Genomic DNA, 19,956 nt, shown 5'->3' on the forward strand with positions numbered 1-19,956 from the left:
GGATTCGTGTGGTGCATGCGAGTACTGCCATCCCATTTTGACAATCCTAGAGAAGAAGTGGTAAGAAGGTTCCCATGCCCTAGGGAGGAGTAGCTCAGCTACTGCGCTGGCTATCTTGGAGGACGGATAGAGGGTCTTCCCTCTCTTCCCGTACAGCTCATCCTAAAGAAACTATCCACCACGGGTGAGACCCAGTGGGTTGGAGACGAGTTATAGCTGAATGGAGTGGAGTTCATGCAACGCGCCGACTACGGTAATTACCTACAGCTGCTAATAGCTAAAAGCCTAGGAGTAGCCAAACGCGTTGCCATCACCCCGTACATGCTAAGCGATGAAGGAAAAGTGGAGCCTATGAAAGATGACGACCTTCTGTAGATGTGCCAACTCATCAACACTGGCACGGTAAGAGTATAAGTAAGTATTCCACCTTCTGTGCATCATGAAAAACGGACTAACACATTTTCCGTTTTGGTTTCTGCAACACATGCATGTGAATATTCATGTAGATAGGAAAATCTTCTACCAACAGAAGATTGTGTATATGTTTGGTGATGTGGTGCTAGGAGACAACCTTAGCTCCCCAAACCCTATTTTTCTCTCCGTACTCGATTACCACCACTCTTTCAATGTTTCAAATTTTATCCTATTTTAAATCCATCCACCCAACCCTGTAAAGAGCCGCTATGTGCCGCTGAGTCATTTGTGATATATATATATATGTTTGTAATTTTGTGGTCATTGAGTTCCTACCATGGCAAGCGTCTCTTTTCCCACATTGAAAGGGACAAGACATCACCGCCAATTTTTTGGATGACTTTGACATCGCTTGTGTGGTTTCCAACAAGGATGACGATGCCTCATGGCTACAAATTTTTTCTCTATACTGATGAAAGTAGAGGCCAAGTCTTGGTTCAATGCTTTGTCCCAAGCTACCAAGAATACATGGGATGTAGTACATGCTACCTTTGTAAAGAGGTTTGGTGGAGGCACAACCTCAGAAAAGTTATGGCAACTGCTGACAGAGTTAAAGCAGGGAAGTCTGCTAGAGTATGCCACTTACGAATCCAAGTTTCTGGATTTGTGGGAGCAATGGGTTGCCTCACTAGAGGAAGGTAAAGGAGCACCTAATTTTCTGAAGAAGGACCATTTCATTGCTGGCCTGTGGTCGCCGCTTAAACAGAAGGTGAAGGGGAGATTTCCTGCAACGTATGAGTTGGCAATGGAAGTAGCCCGCCTTAAAGACAAGAATCTGCGCATGCAAGCAAGAGTCAATGAGTTAGAGGAATCGAGCTCAGTCGGACTAACCCCAGTGACTGCAATAGCCGCTCATAGAACCCAACCACAAGAGGCATCAGAAGAGCAACAAGACCTATTGAGTCGCATCACTACTCAGCTGGAAAGTTTATTTGTGCATCTGGTGCAGCAAGGGCATGCACCTGTCAAAAATCCAAAGCAAGGGAGAGGACAACAAAGAAAAACCAAAAATACCAATGCTACAATTGCGGGAAAGGCGGCCATGGCATGTATTACTGCCCACATCCAAGAAGGAAAAACTTCAATAGATGAAGAAGACAGAATCAAACCTCCCCACCAAGAGCAAGACCACCACCACATAGGCGACCAGGGCCAATTCTACCGGTCCAAATCCTTTGACCACCGATACAACAATTACCACCACCACCACAAGCTCTCATTCCATCGCTACCTCCGCCACCTCCTGTAAACTAAGCGGTAAGTGTTATTAGCCTAAAGGCTAAAGGGAAGGCAAAGGCAGAAGAACTGGTCTGAGAGAAGAACAAAGGAAAAGAAAAGGTAGAAGAAGTGAATGCCATGGGAGTGAAGCGTTGGTGCAGCTCGACTGTGTCGACCCGTGGAGATGTAAGAAGTCTATGCATGGCGGTTTGCAGGTAAATGGCAGGTACATTGGGCAAGTGCTTGATGGTGCTAGGGGCCAGGTACATCGAGATGGGGCACTTGCTAGTGGATAGCTATGAGTGTTTCGTCCAATCAGGGGTGGCAGGAGCAAATGCTGATATCACAAGCTTGGAAATGAAGCAAGGGATGTTGGATCCAACTGCCAGACACTCGACTATCTAGATGTGTATGCCAAATGCAACATTGTACAAATCATTTGTGGTTCTCAAGACTTGGAAGGTGGACGGTGCTATGATGTGCATGTCGGATCGCACATCAAGGTCAGTGGACACGATGATTGACAGTGGCAGACACTATTTTGAACAATTTTTTTGGTGATCGGGTTGGAATTCACAGAGTGAAGCTTGGACATCAAAGTAGGCGGAACTTGCGATAGCCATGCTGAGCATACTCACGTGGGAAAGGAGGCCATGCTGGCTATGTTTAGAGAAGAACTTAACAGAGAGTTCCAGAAAAAGAAAAAATGAGGGAGGATGGCGCATACAAAAGACAGGGCCGCCATGGGCTGCATGGGGCAGGCATGAAGGTGGCGGACAGTTCTGCATGGGAGGAGGTGGTTTACAGGAGCGAGGTCGCAATCAGGTGGTGAGGTAGGGGTTGCAGAAGGAGGGTGGCCAGCTATAGGTACGCGAGGATTGCAGAGCCGCCACTTGAGAAGGGGGGCTCGCCATCAAGTATCTGGACAGAGAGCCTAAGCAAGAGGCGGCCTTGCTGTGCAGGGAAGGGCCGAGAGGTGGATGCCATTGCAGGAGGCGTACACTGCAAGAGGAGCAGGTTGAGGAGGATCACAAGAGGGGGGGGGGGGGGGGGGAGGGGCGTCAGTTGATACGTGGTGAGGGTCTGCATAAAGGAGGAGATAGGCACTGTGTGCCGAAAGGAGGTCGCTAGGGCAACACACGGTATGGTGGACCTGAGCGCGAGAAGGTGAAGGGTCGAGGGTGGCCGAGGATGACAGCTGCAGACGTAGGGGTCGCATGGTAAGGGCCTGTGTACGGCCAGTTGAAGACGAAAGGGAGAAGGCTATTTTGTATGGAAGTGAGGGGCCGCCAACAAGGAGGGTGGTCGGCTGAGCTGAGCGTGAGGGAGGCCTTCAAGGGACTAGACTTGACCAAAGTGGAGGAGGTAGCCACGAGCTAGCCGTGAGTAGGACAAGAGCTTCGAGAAGCAGAGCAAGTTGAGGGAAGCGGCTTTCAAAGGGGGGACGGATACTGACTATGCATGGCTACCGATGAGGGTGGCCTCGGGAAATTTTTTGACAAGGACCTGTGAAGCAGAGAGTGAGGCCGCCCAGTGCAGGCTGCGTTTAGCCGAGAAAGGGTGCCGGATTGCATCGACTCGGCTGACACCATCATTGTACCTGAATTCTTGTTGTCTTTGCTATGCATAAGTGACTTTATGGTATGATTGGGTTAGTGTTTGTGTTTTTTGTCGAGTTCGCTATCAATCTCGTTTGCACCTCGTCTTTTGCGGTATGCATATGGTAGCAGTGGCTCCGAGGTTGCGTGTGTGTGGGAAGAGAGAGAGGGAGAGTGAGTGTGATTTTGTATGCCGTCAAGGCTTGTGAGGTCTCTCGGTGTGAGTGTGTTTACAGATATGGGTGCATTGGTGTGTGCATCGGTGAAGGTGATTGTGTGTAGCCGAAGTTGTTGGTAAGCGAGTTTGTTCAGTGCAAGTTAGAGAAAGTGTGTGTGCGTGTATGTTTCTGAGTGGTTTGGGATGCTGGATATCTGCTGGGCTATAGAGAGGCAACTAGCTTGTGAGTCGGGTGTGTTCCCATTTCCCCCATCACAGCGTGCTAGGCACGAAGAAGCCTCTCAAAGCGAGGATAAGATGAAGGGAAAAGGCGAGTCTAGCAAGCAGGCATGTAAGCCTCAACGGAAGATCAACATTGTGGATTTTTCATTGGGTGAGTATGCTAAACCATATGACCTAGTTCAAGATGTGTTGATGTAGGATCCAAAGATAACTTGGCTCCAATTACTCCATCTTGCACCACGGATGAGGAGACAATGGACAAAGATGGTAAGTACAAGAAGATCAAGACCAAGGATAGTTGGGGCTATCTCCGGGAGGAATCTTGACAACATCCTATCAACCATGGACTCTCGCATCAAAGGGCAGCATATCTCAAATGTCTAGATAGATGGTGGTGCACAAATATGCGTCACGAGTGAGAAAATGATGCACCATTTAGGCCTAGAGGTAAGTAGGCCGGCACCCTGCTGAGCCAAAATGGCAAATAACGTCAGAGTGAAATGCGTAGGCATTGTGAATGTAGTCAAAGTGAAGGCATTCAACACAGAAGTGGTGGTAGACATTTTTGTCATGCCACACAAAGGGGAGGTCTACCCTATCATTCTTAGAAGACCCTGGCTCATGGCTATGGAAGCTAAGCAAGACTGTAGTACTGGAATGATTCAAATGAAGGATGCTAAAGGGAGGTCCATATTCTACGACATGAGGACTGAAAAGCAACGCAGCATAACCTTGAGGCCTCGGAAGATGAGTCCACTAGTGACTATTCATCCACCTCAGGAGAAGAGACAACAACAACTGAAGAAAGTGACAATAGCATCAAAGTAATGGGGGTCATCCTCAAAGACCCAAAAAGATTGACACAATCTGAAACACCGTCGGCAAACCAAGAGGGACCATTACGCATGCAACCCTAGATGGATACAATTAAGTTACATTGGATGCTCTCCAGTGAGTTAACCGATGAATAGGGGAAAGAATACATCTCTATGCTAGGTAGCTTCATCACATTGTTCATTGTTGGTTATGATAAGATCACAGGAATCATAGTGGTACAACACCGCATAAGACTCAAGAAAGGAAGTAAGCATGTAGTGCAAAAGCTTAGAAGGCTTGGGGTAATCCAACAAGAAGCATTGCTCAAAGAGGTGAGGAATTTGCTACAGGCAGGTTTCATTTACCCCGTCGAAGACTTTGAGTGGGTCTCTCAAGTGGTAGTCACACCATAGAAGAATGATAAGTGGAGAGTTTGTGTAGACTACAAACCTCTCAATGCGGCAAAAAAGAGGGGTCATTTTCCCCTCCCATTCCAAGATGATATTCTCAATGAGGTAGCAGGTCATGAGCGCTACACAGTATGTGATGGCTACTCAGGCTACTTTTAGATTAGTATTGCAGAAGAAGACCAAAAAAAGACAACCTTCAGAACACAATGGGGATGTTTTGCTTACAGACTGATGCCTTTTGGCCTCACTACCTCTCCGGCCACATTCCAATGCTATGTGACTTTTGTCTTCCATCCATACTTTGGGACATCAATACGAGTCTTCATAGATGATTTTTGCTTATACAGTTCATGCTCCCTCCATCTGATCAAGGTCTACTGATCAAGGTCTATGATGGCCTCACCAGGCTGCAAACCTTGGGTGGCCAGCTTAACATGGATAAGTGTCACATTGGTGAAAGCAAGGTCACTCTCCTTGGCCATGTAATTTCAGCAAAAGGGATTGAGACTGATCCTAGCAAGATTCAAGCTTTGGTATCTTTGTCATCACCCACCACAGCTAAGCAGTTGGTCTCCTTCCTACAGAAGGTAAGGTATTTGATCAAGTTCATTCACTTGCTCTCTTAGATGGTTCTCCCTCTACAATAAGTCACCCATAAAGATGTCTTCTCATGGAGTGAAGAAAATGAGCAACAATTTACCGAAGTGAAACAAATCCTGGCCACACTCCCCACCATTTCCCCCCTAGGTGGGACGATCCATTTTATGTGAACCCCAGTGTCGAAAGTGATACACTTGGAGCTGTATGAATGCAAAAGGACCTCCAAACCTCTTTCATGCGTCCTATCTACTTCTCTAGTCATGTCATGACCCCCTCAGAAAAGGAATTCAACGCAGTCGAGCACATGGTGCTTGCATTAATGTTTGCCACTACAAAGTTCCACTCTTATCTATTGCCTAGACCCTTTGTAATTCTGACAATGGAAGAGGTCTTTCCATATGTAATGCAACACATGGATGTCTCATCTAGGATCTCTAAGTGGCTGGTTAGATTACAAGAGTTTGACTACACCATCCAGGTAGAAATCTCCACCAGGGCTAGTCTAGCAGGTATTCTTACTCATCATTACTATGAGAAGAAGCTAAAGGTCAACACAAAGGAAGGTAAAGAAGTGACACCAATGGTAGAAAGTCCTAAGCTAGAAAGAGCTCATTCTCTTTTCTTTGATGGAGCATACAAAAGAACAGTGGACCAGTCTACAGCTAGCATCATCATTTTCATTGAGAAAAAGGAGAAGGTATTCTCCATTGGGTAGTTGTTACACTCCCACTCCAACAATAAAGCAGAGTACATGGCTTTAATTCTTCGATTATACCAATGTATTTTGCAAGGGATTCAACGCCTAAATGTGTTTGGCGGTGCTCTGCTTTTGATAAACCATATAAATAGCACTTGGATTTGTAAAAATCGGGTTTTACTTGGCCAATTACACCAAAAGTTAAGGATCTTTTAAGAAAGTTTGAAACAGTGCAATTATTTCATTTCCCTAGGGCAGAAAATCAAGAGGTAGATGCTCCAGCCAAAGGAAATAATACAAGATGTTTGCATAGGAGCAATCAAACTAAAACTACCCTTCTTTCAAGGTAGCGATGATATGCCTAATGTAATCACCTTCTTAGACACAGAAGAGTGTCTTGAAGAGTACACTAAGGGCCAGAAACTGACTACAATATACCGCCTTATAAACAACAACTTATATTACAAGGGCAATGATCAGATCCTCAAGCAAGTGCCAATCTTGAGTGAAATCACGAAAGTAATCTGCGGTGGTCATTTTGCTTTAGATATAACCAGTAGGAAGATTCTACAGGCATGATTATCTTGGCTTAGTGTGAACAGGGATGTGCATCATTGGAGTAAAACATGCAAGGCTTGTCAAGTGTCGAGTGACCGTACATTAACCTATGAATCACAGACTCCTATCATCTCCTATGGTCCATTTGACAAGTGGAGAATAGATGCAATTGGTCCTCTACCAAGGGCCCAATCAGGTAAACTATACATTCTAGTTGGTGTAGACTACATGACCTAATGGGCAGAAGCAGCAACCAACCACCACACGCATTACAGCCCAAGAAGTGGCGAAGTTCATATTTGATCACATTTGTTGCCGTTTATGCACTCCTCTAGAGATAATATCTGATAGAGGACCAGATTTCAGAGGGGACCTGGTGAGACACCTGATGAAAACGTTAGGCATTACATGCCGACATTATTCCACCCCATACTATCCACATTGAAATGGCCTAGTGGAAAAGGTAAATGGCTTGATCTGTAAAATCATCACAAAGAAGGTGAATAACCACACAAGTGACTGGGATAAACATCTCATGGCCACTCTATGGGCCTACCGAACACCAGTAAGTTTCACCCTTTTTATCTAGTCTATGGAAAGGAGGCGATTCTACCCATCGGGGTGCAGATAGCCAGCTTGTGAGTCATGGCTGCCAATTGCAACGCCCAATTGTCAATCTCTGCAACTACATCCTCGATTTGGAGAGGCTCCAGCTAGATAGAGAGGATACAATAAATCACTATGCAACACAAGCAGAGCGACGCCGACTCACCTTCAATCAAGGGCTTAAGGAAAAGGGCCTAGAAAATGATATGTTAGTATTGAGATACGACAACAGATTTGACACTAGGAAAGACAAGAAATTTCAACCCAGATGGGAAGGGCCATTCATTGTCAAAAGGCACTACGCCAATGGCAGTTACAAGTTGATGTAGGCAAACAGAAAAATTCACAAGACCAGAGTCAATGGATGGAGGCTCAAAAGGTACTTCCTAAGGTTTGACCCAGAGTTCATGCTAGATATTCCAGAGTAGGGAGAACCCTCCAACTCTGCTGCCAAAGAATTAGAAGTAGGGCTAGAAGCATGAATGCCTCTAGCCAGAAGGTAGGGCTAATGACCGCCGATTTTCAAGACCGCGGCCACAAGAACCAACCCCAATCAGGAAGGAGCACAATACCGAAGAAAATGATAAAAACATTGTTTTTTAACATTCCCCCCCCCCCCCCCCCCCCCCCCCCCATATGCTTGCCCACAGCCGGCCGCCACCAGTTTAGCCACACTCCCCCCATTATCACCAGAGGGCAAAGGTCTCCCTCTCTCCTACTCGGCTCTGCCAACCCACCATCTCTCTCTTACCCTTCTTTTGTGTCGCTTAGCCCAATCGGCGCATAAAACAAGCTGCCTTTGGTTTTTCTTCCACTGGAGGACCGCCATGTAGATTGCGCAGCCTGGAAACATATAGATGGAACATGGTCGGATTTTGCCAGGGAAGCTCGAAATTTGCGCTTAGGCCTGGCTATGGATGGCGTAAATCCATTTGGTCAAAGATCAACATCTTACAGTGTATGGCCCGTTGTCATCGTCAACTACAACATTCCCCCGTGGTTGACTACGAAGAAGGGGCACCTATGGCTAAGCTTGATTGTGCCAGGGAGATATAAAGTGGATAATATGGATGTGTATCTTCGTCCACTATTGGAAGAGCTACAACAATTGTGGATTGGCATAGAGGTGGTGGATATGAGCGGACACACAGGACGATGGAATGCTTTGATCAGAGGCATTCTAATGTGGACCATGCATGACTATCCCGGGCTAACAGAATGCTCAGGTGATCTATTGACACTCCTCACTCAGACACTGTAAATCTTGTTTTTTCCCATAGTTGATCTATTATCATGTGTATACATGCAGGGCTTCAAACAAGCGGATACAGAGCATGTGTCACATGTGGACCTAGACTGAATGCACGTAGGGCGCCCTCACTGAAGAAGCAAATCTACGAAGTTCATCAAGCGTATCTTCCAGAGAATCATGTGTTACGCGACGGTTTTTTGGGAAGAGAGCCACCAAGGATGTCTGCACAAGCATGGTTAGAGCAGAAGGAGATGTGCAATGACGGATTGCCTCCAGGGATGAAGAGACTATCTCTATGGTACGAGTTACCATACTGGCCCCGAATCATGATCAATCACTTGCTCTATCCAATGCACATATTCAAGAATGTGGGTAATCTACTATGGGACCATCTGACCGGCAAGAAAGATACTTTGGGAGCCAAAGTTGACCTTAGAAATGTGGATCGTATGGAGAAATATTGGCCGCAAACAGCGTCTGATGGATCGATAAAACTCCCTAAAGCACCATGGATTTTCACAGGAGCCCAAGAACGCAAAGTAAAAGAGACCATTCGATCTTTGCGGACCCCCACTGGCGTAATGCACTCGCTCCGAACGTGTTTTACTAAAGACGGAAAGCTTACTGGTTTGAAGTCACACGATTGGCATAAAATGTGTCAGGTACGTTCATAGTGGACTTTAATATCATTGCATAAAATGTGGACTTTAATATCATTGCTGCACATACTTTAGAGTTTATTTTACCGGTTGCCATTGAGGGATGTTTGTCTCTCAACATCCGTAACACAATCTACAAACTTGCAAAGCTGGTGCAATGGATCTCACAAAAGGAGATCAACGTAGACTCCATACCATTCACCAAACTAAATGCTGCGGAGCTTGTGTGCATGTTTGAGAAACATTTTCCTACTACCATGCTAACCATTCAGGTGCATCTTCTTGTTCACATAGTTGATGAGGTGGAAATAGCAGGCACAGTTCATTCCAGATGGATGTTCTTCTTAGAACGTTTCATGAAAACGCTTAAGGGATATGTGCGTCAAAAGGCACGTCCAGAGGGTAGCATGGCAGAAGGTTGGTTGGTATCAGAGTCCCTAGTGTACATTGGAGAGTGGCTAGACGGATTTGATAAAGCCCGGGACACGCTATGGCGAACCATAGATGATGAGCGCATATCTCGGATTGTCATGTGCAATCTCGCTGTTGAGATGAAGATGACGGAAGATCTAGAGGCTAAAATCAACCGATTTTTCATGCTTCACAATCTAGTGATGCAAAAGTGGATTTCACAATATGAGGATGCAAAGCAAGAGCGACAAAGGGCACGAATCGAGTAGAGACGGGGAAGACGATCACCGATGCACTATCCGACGGGTCTGGAGAGCCTACCAACCTTCATGAGCTTAAGCTGGTTGCACAACCAATTGAAAAGCGCACAACAATGCGGTGACGAAGTGAGTGAGGAAGAGTGGGAGTACTCTCGGGGTTGCGCGACCAAGGTAAGTTTGCAATGTACGACATGCTAGTGACTTTATTTCTAAACGTTTGAACGGCCAGTCATAATCTTTGTTCTCTGTAGTATAAGTCATACACAGCAGCATGGTGTAAAGGTCGACATTTTAGGGTGGAACGGATCGACAAAAAGCGTTTTACTCAAGATTGTGGAATCATGGCAAAATTTGAACAGTCTAGTCGACGCCGTTCCTCTGATGCAGATCCTGTGGTGGCGGAACTCACTTACTTCGGCACGCTGCAAGTGATTTTCAGGATCGATTACAGAGGATTTTTTGTCGACTTGTTCGACGTGCAATGGTTCAAGATAATCATGGAGGGTCGCAACGCTACTGTGCGTAGAGGAGAGTCTGGTTTTCTTGAGGTGGATTCTACTAAGAAATGGACTGACCTAAGAGACACTTTCGTACTACCAGAGCATTGTGAACAAGTAAGTATGTAAATAGTTAACATCCCCCTTTTACAAGTTATGTGCTTGAAAGCTCTCATGTAAGTTATGTGGTTCTGGCAGGTAATATTTCATCCTACAAAGTCTACATCAAACTGGTGGTACGTCATAGAGGTAGCCCCTCGTAGTGCAAGGACGTATGAAGGCTACCATGTGCCAATCACAACGGCATCAATGGAGGAGATCAGAGAAGATGCTCAATCAGAAGCCGCTGCGATGGTGCCAGACGAGCATCAAGATGCTACTACTCTATATGGGGTGCATGCAGAGGAGCTACAAAATGAAACAGAGGATATGTGTTTAAACGCAGAGCTCTATATAGATATAGGAAGTTATGTTGAGTTATGCGAGGATGAGAGAGAGATCTCTTAAAGCCACAAATATTGTATTTGAACAATTTTGCTCCGTGTTGTAAAAGCTCTGGCTCTCTAAGTACCTTCCATGGTGTATAACGCTCTTTTCTACTCGCGCTCACATCTTTTGATTGAAAATTCTAAGTTTTAGACTTGCCTCTTCTATCACTCATTTCATTGCGTCATTGTATTTATATGCGTCATTATGTCATTGTATTTAATGGTATTTGCGTCATTGTCTACTCTATTCATTCAATATTAAGTTTAAATATTCGTGTGTTTAATGCAGGTATGGATGATGAGGAGTTTCTTTCTTCTTTGTCACCGCAGCAGAGACAGTGGTACATGGAGCGTCATCGCTCTAGCGCATCATCGTGCGTTCCTACTCCATCCGCATCTCCCTCTCTTTCGGAGCATTCGGTGCACTCCGAAGCTTCGGCGTCGACGAGACGATCTTCACACTCGTCTAGACACCGGCGCTCTAGTGGTGGCGGTGGCGGTTGTTGTGGGGATTCCGCCGCCGATGCCTCCACACCGCCTCGTGTTCGACGAGGCTCTTTACCCTCCCCTTCTTTGCCCGCCCCCACACCAGCCAGAGCATCGCCATCTACGCCAGGTTTTGCACAGCTGACTGTTCCTAGCAGCTACACACCTCTATCTACTCCGCTAGGAGCCAACCCACTTGACACTCCTCGCTTCGGGGCCCAGACGCCGGTGGAGACACCTGACGTCCGTACCCCCATCGACACGCCACTAGAGATCCCTGCCGGGACACCCAGGTTCACGCGTCACCGGCCAGAGGGCTTGCCTTACTTCGTCGACTTCAGTGGCGGCATCATCATGGATGATGACGGCAAGAAGGTGATCTCGCGCATGCGTGGTCTTTGCTCTCAGCTGTTTAGACACTACATACTAAACAAATGGAGTGAAGTACCAAGTGATTTAAAAAACAGAGTCATCAGCATACTTCATGATGAGTTTCTCGTTCCAACACGGGATCAGGGCTTCAATAAAGACATGATGAAGATTCGAATGCGCGAATACTGCAAACACAAGCGTTCCGAAGTGCAAAAAGCAATCAAGAATGGGTGGAACAGGCCAGATTGGCTGGCCAAAGAAGATTGGAAGAATGCGAAGAAAGCAGCGCGCGAGAATCCCGACAAGTGGAAGCAACAAAAGGATGCAGCCAGAGCGCGAGTAGAGGCAGGGAGGTCGCACCACTTGGGGAGCGGTGGATGGGCATCATTTGAGGCCGATTTTGTAAGTGTTTTCGCATGCTCTTTATGTTCGATAGTTTAGGGTTTATGAGTTTTTTAATTCTAACATAATGAAATCTTTGTATGTTTTGACAGTGGTCGATGACAGGACGTGATCCCACACCGTACGAGCGCGAGTACGCAGGCAGGAAGGGCTTAAACGCCCTGATGGACATTCTCAGTTCTCGCGGCGGCATGGTTAGTATTAGGGTTTACTCTTTTCTATTTTTTGTATTGTTTTATAAATGTCGTTATATGTTTATACTTACTAAAAGCTGTCTTATTGTCTTTTTTTTAAGAATCCGACAGATACGCCGCTTGGACGCGATAAGACGTCTGACTAGACGACGTCAGTTTAGCCGTAGCTAGATAGCATTAGTTTAGGGTTTCTCATAGCTTATGTATCATGAGACGGATTTTATACGTCTTTTTGAACCATGTATATTCTTACATTTGTCACCGCAGTTCCTTTTGCCAATCAATTCTTTATGCCTATGATGTTGTACAATTGTCATTATTACATTTGCCAATCAATTCATTTTGCCTATGATGTGTACAATTGTCAATTTTACGCTTGTCAATTTTGCAAACAATGCATCTTGTGGGTGACTATTTTGGGTCTATTATCTACCCTTGCACTTTTTTAAAAAAGTGAATCAAGTACAATATGGTTGATGGGTGGCAGGGCATTCAATGCCCTGTCACCAAAACAAAATTCTCTCGGGCGTCGCTATAACCGTCGCTATTTATGGCTCTGTAGCGTCGCTATGAGCATCGCTATAGTCTTCTGTGTAAACGTCGCTATAACCGTCGCTATGACCGTCGCTATGAGCGTCTCTATATAGCGACGCCTATAGCGAGGCAGATAGGGACGCTCTCGTAGCGACAGTTTTAGCGACGCCGATGGTTATAAAAACCCAGTGTATTTCCGTCGCTAACAGCGTCACAAGAGCACACAACCTCTTGTAGTGTACATAGATGGTGGTGCACAAATATACGTCACGAGTGAGAACATGATGCACCATCTAGGCCTAGAGGTCAGTAGGCCGGCACCCTGCTGAGCCAAAATGGCAAATAACGTCAGAGTGAAATGCGTAGGCATTGTGAATGCAGTCAAAGTGAAGGCATTCAACACAGAAGTGGTGGTAGACATTTTTGTCATGCCACACAAACGGGAGGTCTACCCTATCATTCTTAGAAGACCCTGGCTCATGGCTATGGAAGCTAAGCAAGACTGTAGTACTGGAATGATTCAAATGAAGGATGCTAAAGGGAGGTCCATATTCTACGACATGAGGACTGAAAAGCAACGCAGCATAACCTTGAGGCCTCGGAAGATGAGTCCACTAGTGACTATTCGTCCACCTCAGGAGAAGAGACAACAACAACTGAAGAAAGTGACAATAGCATCAAAGTAATGGGGGTCATCCTCAAAGACCCAAAAAGATTGACACAATCTAAAACACCGTCGGCAAACCAAGAGGGACCATTAGGCATGCAATCCTAGATGGATACAATTAAGTTACATTAGATGCTCTCCAGTGAGTTAACCGATGAATAGAGGAAAGAATACATCTCTATGCTAGGTAGCTTCATCACATTGTTCATTGTTGATTATGATAAGATCACAGGAATCACAGTGGTACAACACCGCATAAGACTCAAGAAAGGAAGTAAGCATGTAGTGCAAAAGCATAGAAGGCTTGGGGTAATCGAACAAGAAGCATTGCTCAAAGAGGTGAGGAATTTGCTACAGGCAGGTTTCATTTACCCCGTCCAAGACTCTGAGTGGGTCTCTCAAGTGGTAGTCAACCAAAGAAGAATGATAAGTGGAGAGTTTGTGTAGACTACAAACCTCTCAATGCGGCAAAAAAGAGGGGTCATTTTCCCCTCCCATTCCAAGATGATATTCTCAATGAGGTAGCAGGTCATGAGCGCTACACAGTATGTGATGGCTACTCAGGCTACTTTTAGATTAGTATTGCAAAAGAAGACCACAAAAAGACAACCTTCAGAACACAATGGGGATGTTTTGCTTACAGACTGATGCCTTTTGCCCTCACTACCTCTCCGGCCACATTCCAACGCTATGTGACTTTTGTCTTCCATCCATGCTTTGGGACATCAATACGAGTCTTCATAGATGATTTTTGCTTATACAGTTCATGCTCCCTCCATCTAATCAAGGTCTATGATGGCCTCACCAGGATGCAAACCTTGGGTGGCCAGCTTAACATGGATAAGTGTCACATTGGTGAAAGCAAGGTCACTCTCCTTGGCCATGTAATTTCAGCAAAAGGGATTGAGACTATCCTAGCAAGATTCAAGCTTTGGTATCTTTGTCATCACCCACCACAGCTAATCAGTTGGTCTCCTTCCTACAAAAGGTAAGGTATTTGATCAAGTTCATTCACTTGCTCTCTTAGATGGTTCTCCCTCTATAATAAGTCACCCATAAAGATGTCTTCTCATGGAGTGAAGAAAATGAGCAACAATTTACCGAAGTGAAACAAATCCTGGTCACACTCCCCACCATTTCCCCCCTAGGTGGGACGATCCATTTTATGTGAACCCCAGTGTCGAAAGTGATACACTTGGAGCTGTATGAATGCAAAAGGACCTCCAAACCTCTTTCATGCAGGTTTGACTACACCATCCAGATAGAAAACTCCACCAGGGCTAGTCTAGCAGGTATTCTTACTCATCATTACTATGAGAAGAAGCTTAAGGTCAACACAAAGGAAGGTAAAGAAGTGACACCAATGGTAGAAAGTCCTAAGGTAGAAAGAGCTCATTCTCTTTTCTTTGATGGAGCATACAAAAGAACAGTGGACCAGTCTACAACTGGCATCATCATTTTCATTTAGCAAAAGGAGAAGGTATTCTCCATTGGGTAGTTGTTACACTCCCACTCCAACAATAAAGCAGAGTACATGGCTTTAATTCTTAGATTATACCAATGTATTTTGCAAGGGATTCAACGCCTAAATGTGTTTGGCTGTGCTCTGCTCTTGATAAACGAGATAAATAGCACTTGGATTTATAAAAATCGGGTTTTACTTGGCCAATTACACCAAGTTAAGGATCTTTTAAGAAAGTTTGAAACAGTGCAATTATTTCATGTCCCTAAGGCAGAAAATCAAGAGGTAGATGCTCCAGCCAAAGGAAATAATACAAGATGTTTCCATAGGAGCAATCAAACTAAAACTACCCTTCTTTCAAGGTAGCGATGATATGCCTAATGTCATCACCTTCTTAGACACAGAAGAGTGTCTTGAAGAGTACACTAAGGGCCAGAAACTGACTACAATATACCGCCTTATAAACAACAACTTATATTACAAGGGCAATGATCAGATCCTCAAGCAAGTGCCAATCTTGAGTGAAATCACGAAAGTAATCTCAAGTTTCCACGATGGTGTCTGTGGTGGTCATTTTGCTTTAGATATAAACAGTAGGAAGATTCTACAGGCATGATTATCTTGGCTTAGTGTGAACAGGGATGTGCATCATTGGAGTAAAACATGCAAGGCTTGTCATGTGTCCAGTGACCGTACATTAACCTATGAATCACAGACTCCTATCATCTCCTATGGTCCATTTGACAAGTGGAGAATAGATGCAATTGGTCCTCTACCAAGGGCCCAATCAGGTAAACTATACATTCTAGTTGGTGTAGACTACATGACCTAATGGGCAGAAGCAGCAACCAACCACCACACGCATTACAGCCCAAGAAGTGGCGAAGTTCATATTTGATCACATTTGTTGCCGTTTATGCACTCCTCTAGAGATAATATCTGATAGAGGACCAGATTTCAGAGGGGACCTGGTGAGAGACCTAATGAAAATGTTAGGCATTACATGCCGACATTATTCCACCCCATACTATCCACAATGAAATGGCCTAGTGGAAAAGGTAAATGGCTTGATCTGTAAAATCATCACAAAGAAGGTGAATAACCACACAAGTGACTGGGATAAACATCTCATGGCCGCTCTATGGGCCTACCGAACACCAGTAAGTTTCACCCTTTTTATCTAGTCTATGGAAAGGAGGCGATTCTACCCATCGGGGTACAGATAGCCAGCTTGTGAGTCATGGCTAGCCAATTGCAACGCCCAATTGTCAATCTCTGCAACTACATCCTCGATTTGGAGAGGCTCCAGCTAGATAGAGAGGATACAATAAATCACTATGCAACACAAGCAGAGCGACGCCGACTCACCTTCAATCAAGGGCTTAAGGAAAAGGGCCTAGAAAATGATATGTTAGTATTGAGATACGACAACAGATTTGACACTAGGAAAGACAAGAAATTTCAACCCAGATGGGAAGGGCCATTCATTGTCAAAAGGCACTACGCCAATGGCAGTTACAACTTGATGGAAGCAGACAAAAAAATTCACAAGACCAGAGTCAATGGATGGAGGCTCAAAAGGTACTTCCTAAGGTTTGACCCAGAGTTCATGCTAGATATTCCAGAGTAGGGAGAACCCTCCAACTCCGCTGCCAAAGAATTAGAAGTAGGGCTAGAAGCATGAATGCCTCTAGCCAGAAGGTAGGGCTAATGACCGCCGATTTTAAAGACCGCGGCCACAAGAACCAACCCCAATCACGAAGGAGCACAATACCGAAAAAAATGATAAAAAAATTGTTTTTTAACACTCACTCCCCCCCCCCCCCCCCCCCTCATATGCTTGCCCACAGCGGGCCGCCACCAATTTAGCCACACACCCCCCATTATCACCAGAGGGCAGAGGTCTCTCTCTCTCCTGCTCGGCTCTGCCAACCCACCATCTCTCTCTTACCATTCTTTTGTGTCTCTTAGCCCAATGGGCGCATAAAACAAGCTGCCTTTGCTTTCTCTTCCACTGGAGGACCGCCATGCAGATTGCGCAGCCTGGAAACATATAGATGGAACATGGTCGGATTTTGCCAGGGAAGCTCGAAATTTGTGCTTAGGCCTGGCTATGGATGGCGTAAATCCATTTGGTCAAAGATCAACATCTTACAGTGTATGGCCCGTTGTCATCGTCAACTACAACATTCCCCCGTGGTTGACTACGAAGAAGGGGCACCTATAGCTAAGCTTGATTGTGCGAGGGCAATATAAAGTGGAGAATATGGATGTGTATCTTCGTCCACTATTGGAAGAGCTACAACAATTGTGGATTGGCATATAGGTGGTGGATATGAGCGGACACACAGGACGACGGAATGCTTTGATCAGAGGCATTCTAATGTGGACCATGCATGACTATCCGGGGCTAACAGAATGCTCAGGTGATCTATTGACACTCCTCACTCAGACACTGTAAATCTTGTTTTTTCCCATAGTTGATCTATTATCATGTGTATACATGCAGGGCTTCAAACAAGCGGATACAGAGCATGTGTCACATGTGGACGTAGACTGAATGCATGTAGGGCGCCCTCACTGAAGAAGAAAATCTAGGAAGGTCATCAAGCGTATCTTCCAAAGAATCATGTGTTACGCGATGGCTTTTTGGGAAGAGAGCCACCAAGGATGTCTGCACAAGCATGGTTAGAGCAGAAGGAGATGTGCGATGACGGATTGCCTCCAGGGATGAAGAGAATATCTCTATGGTACGAGTTACCATACTGGCCCCGACTCATGATCAATCACTTGCTCTATCCAATGCACATATTCAAGAATGTGGGTAATCTACTATGGGACCATCTGAGCGGCAAGAAAGATACTTTGGGAGCAAAAGTTGACCTTAGAAATGTGGATCGTATGGAGAAATATTGGCCGCAAACAGCGTCTGATGGATCGATAAAACTCCCTAAAGCACCATGGATTTTCACAGGAGCCCAAGAACGCAAAGTAAAAGAGACCATTCGATCTTTGCGGACCCCCACTGGTGTAATGCACTCGCTCCGAACGTGTTTTACTAAAGACGGAAAGCTTACCGGTTTGAAGTCACACGATTGGCATAAAATGTGTCAGGTACGTTCATAGTGGACTTTAATATCATTGCATAAAATGTGGACTTTAATATCATTGCTGCACATACTTTAGAGTTTATTTACCGGTTGCCATTGAGGGATGTTTGTCTCTCAACATCCGTAACACAATCTACAAACTTGCAAAGCTGGTGCAATGGATCTCACAAAAGGAGATCAACGTAGACTCCATACCATTCGCCAAACTAAATGCTGCGGAGCTTGTGTGCATGTTTGAGAAACATTTTCCTACTACGATGCTAACCATTCAGGTGCATCTTCTTGTTCACATAGTTGATGAGGTGGAAATCGCTGGCACAGTTCATTCCAGATGGATGTTCTTCTTAGAACGTTTCATGAAAACGCTTAAGGGATATGTGCGTCAAAAGGCACGTCCGGAGGGTAGCATGGCAGAAGGTTGGTTGGTATCAGAGTCCCTAGTGTACATTGGAGAGTGGCTAGACGGATTTGATAAAGCCCTGGACACGCTATGGCGAACCATAGATGATGAGCGCATATCTGGGATTGTCATGTGCAATCTCCGTGTTGAGGTGAAGATGACGGAAGATCTAGAGGCTAAAATCAACCGATTTTGCATGCTTCACAATCCAGTGATGCAAAAGTGGATTTCACAATATGAGGATGCAAAGCAAGAGCGACAAAGGGCACGAATCGAGTGGAGACGGGGAAGACGACCACCGATGCACTATGCGACGGGTCTGGAGAGCCTACCAACCTTCATGAGCTTAAGATGGTTGCACAACCAATTGAAAAACGCACAACAATGCGGTGACGAAATGAGTGAGGAAGAGTGGGAGTACTCTCGGGGTTGCGCGACCAAGGTAAGTTTGCAATGTACGACATGCTAGTGACTTTATTTCTAAACATTTGAACGGCCAGTCATAATCTTTGTTCGCTGTAGTATAAGTCATACACAGCAGCATGGTGTAAAGGTCGACATTTTAGGGTGGAACGGATCGACAAAAAGTGTTTTACTCAAGATTGTGGAATCATGGCAAAATTTGAACAGTCTAGTCGCGCCGTTCCTCTAATGCAGATCCTGTGGTGGCGGAACTCACTTACTTTGGCACGCTGCAAGAGATTTTAAGGATCAATTACAGAGGATTCTTTGTCGACCTGTTTGACGTGCAATGGTTCGAGATAATCATGGAGGGTCGCAACGCTACTGTGCGTAGAGGAGAGTCTGGTTTTCTTGAGGTGGATTCTACTAAGAAATGGACTGACCTAAGAGACACTTTCGTACTACCAGAGCATTGTGAACAAGTAAGTATGTAAATAGTTAACATCCCCCTTTTACAAGTTATGTGCTTGAAAGCTCTCATGTAAGTTATGTGGCTCTGGCAGGTAATATTTCATCCTACAAAGTCTACATCAAATTGGTGGTACGTCATAGAGGTAGCCCCTCGTAGTGCAAGGACGTATGAAGGCTACCATGTGCCAATCACAACGGCATCAATGGAGGAGATCAGAGAAGATGCTCAATCAGAAGCCGCTGCGGTGGTGCCAGACGAGCATCAAGATGCTACTACTCTATATGGGGTGCATGCAGAGGAGCTACAAAATGAAACAGAGGATATGTGTTTAATGCAGGTATGGATGATCAGGAGTTTCTTTCTTCTTTGTCACCGCAGCAGAGACAGTGGTACGTGGAGCATCATCACTCTAGCGCATCATCGTGCGTTCCTACTCCATCCGCATCTCCCTCTCTTTCAGAGCATTCGGTGCACTCCGAAGCTTCGGCGTCGACGAGACGATCTTCACACT

This window comes from Adiantum capillus-veneris, chromosome 3 (assembly GCF_014529385.1).
Source record: "Adiantum capillus-veneris isolate H3 chromosome 3, ASM1452938v2, whole genome shotgun sequence".
Classification (NCBI taxonomy): Eukaryota; Viridiplantae; Streptophyta; class Polypodiopsida; order Polypodiales; family Pteridaceae; genus Adiantum; species Adiantum capillus-veneris.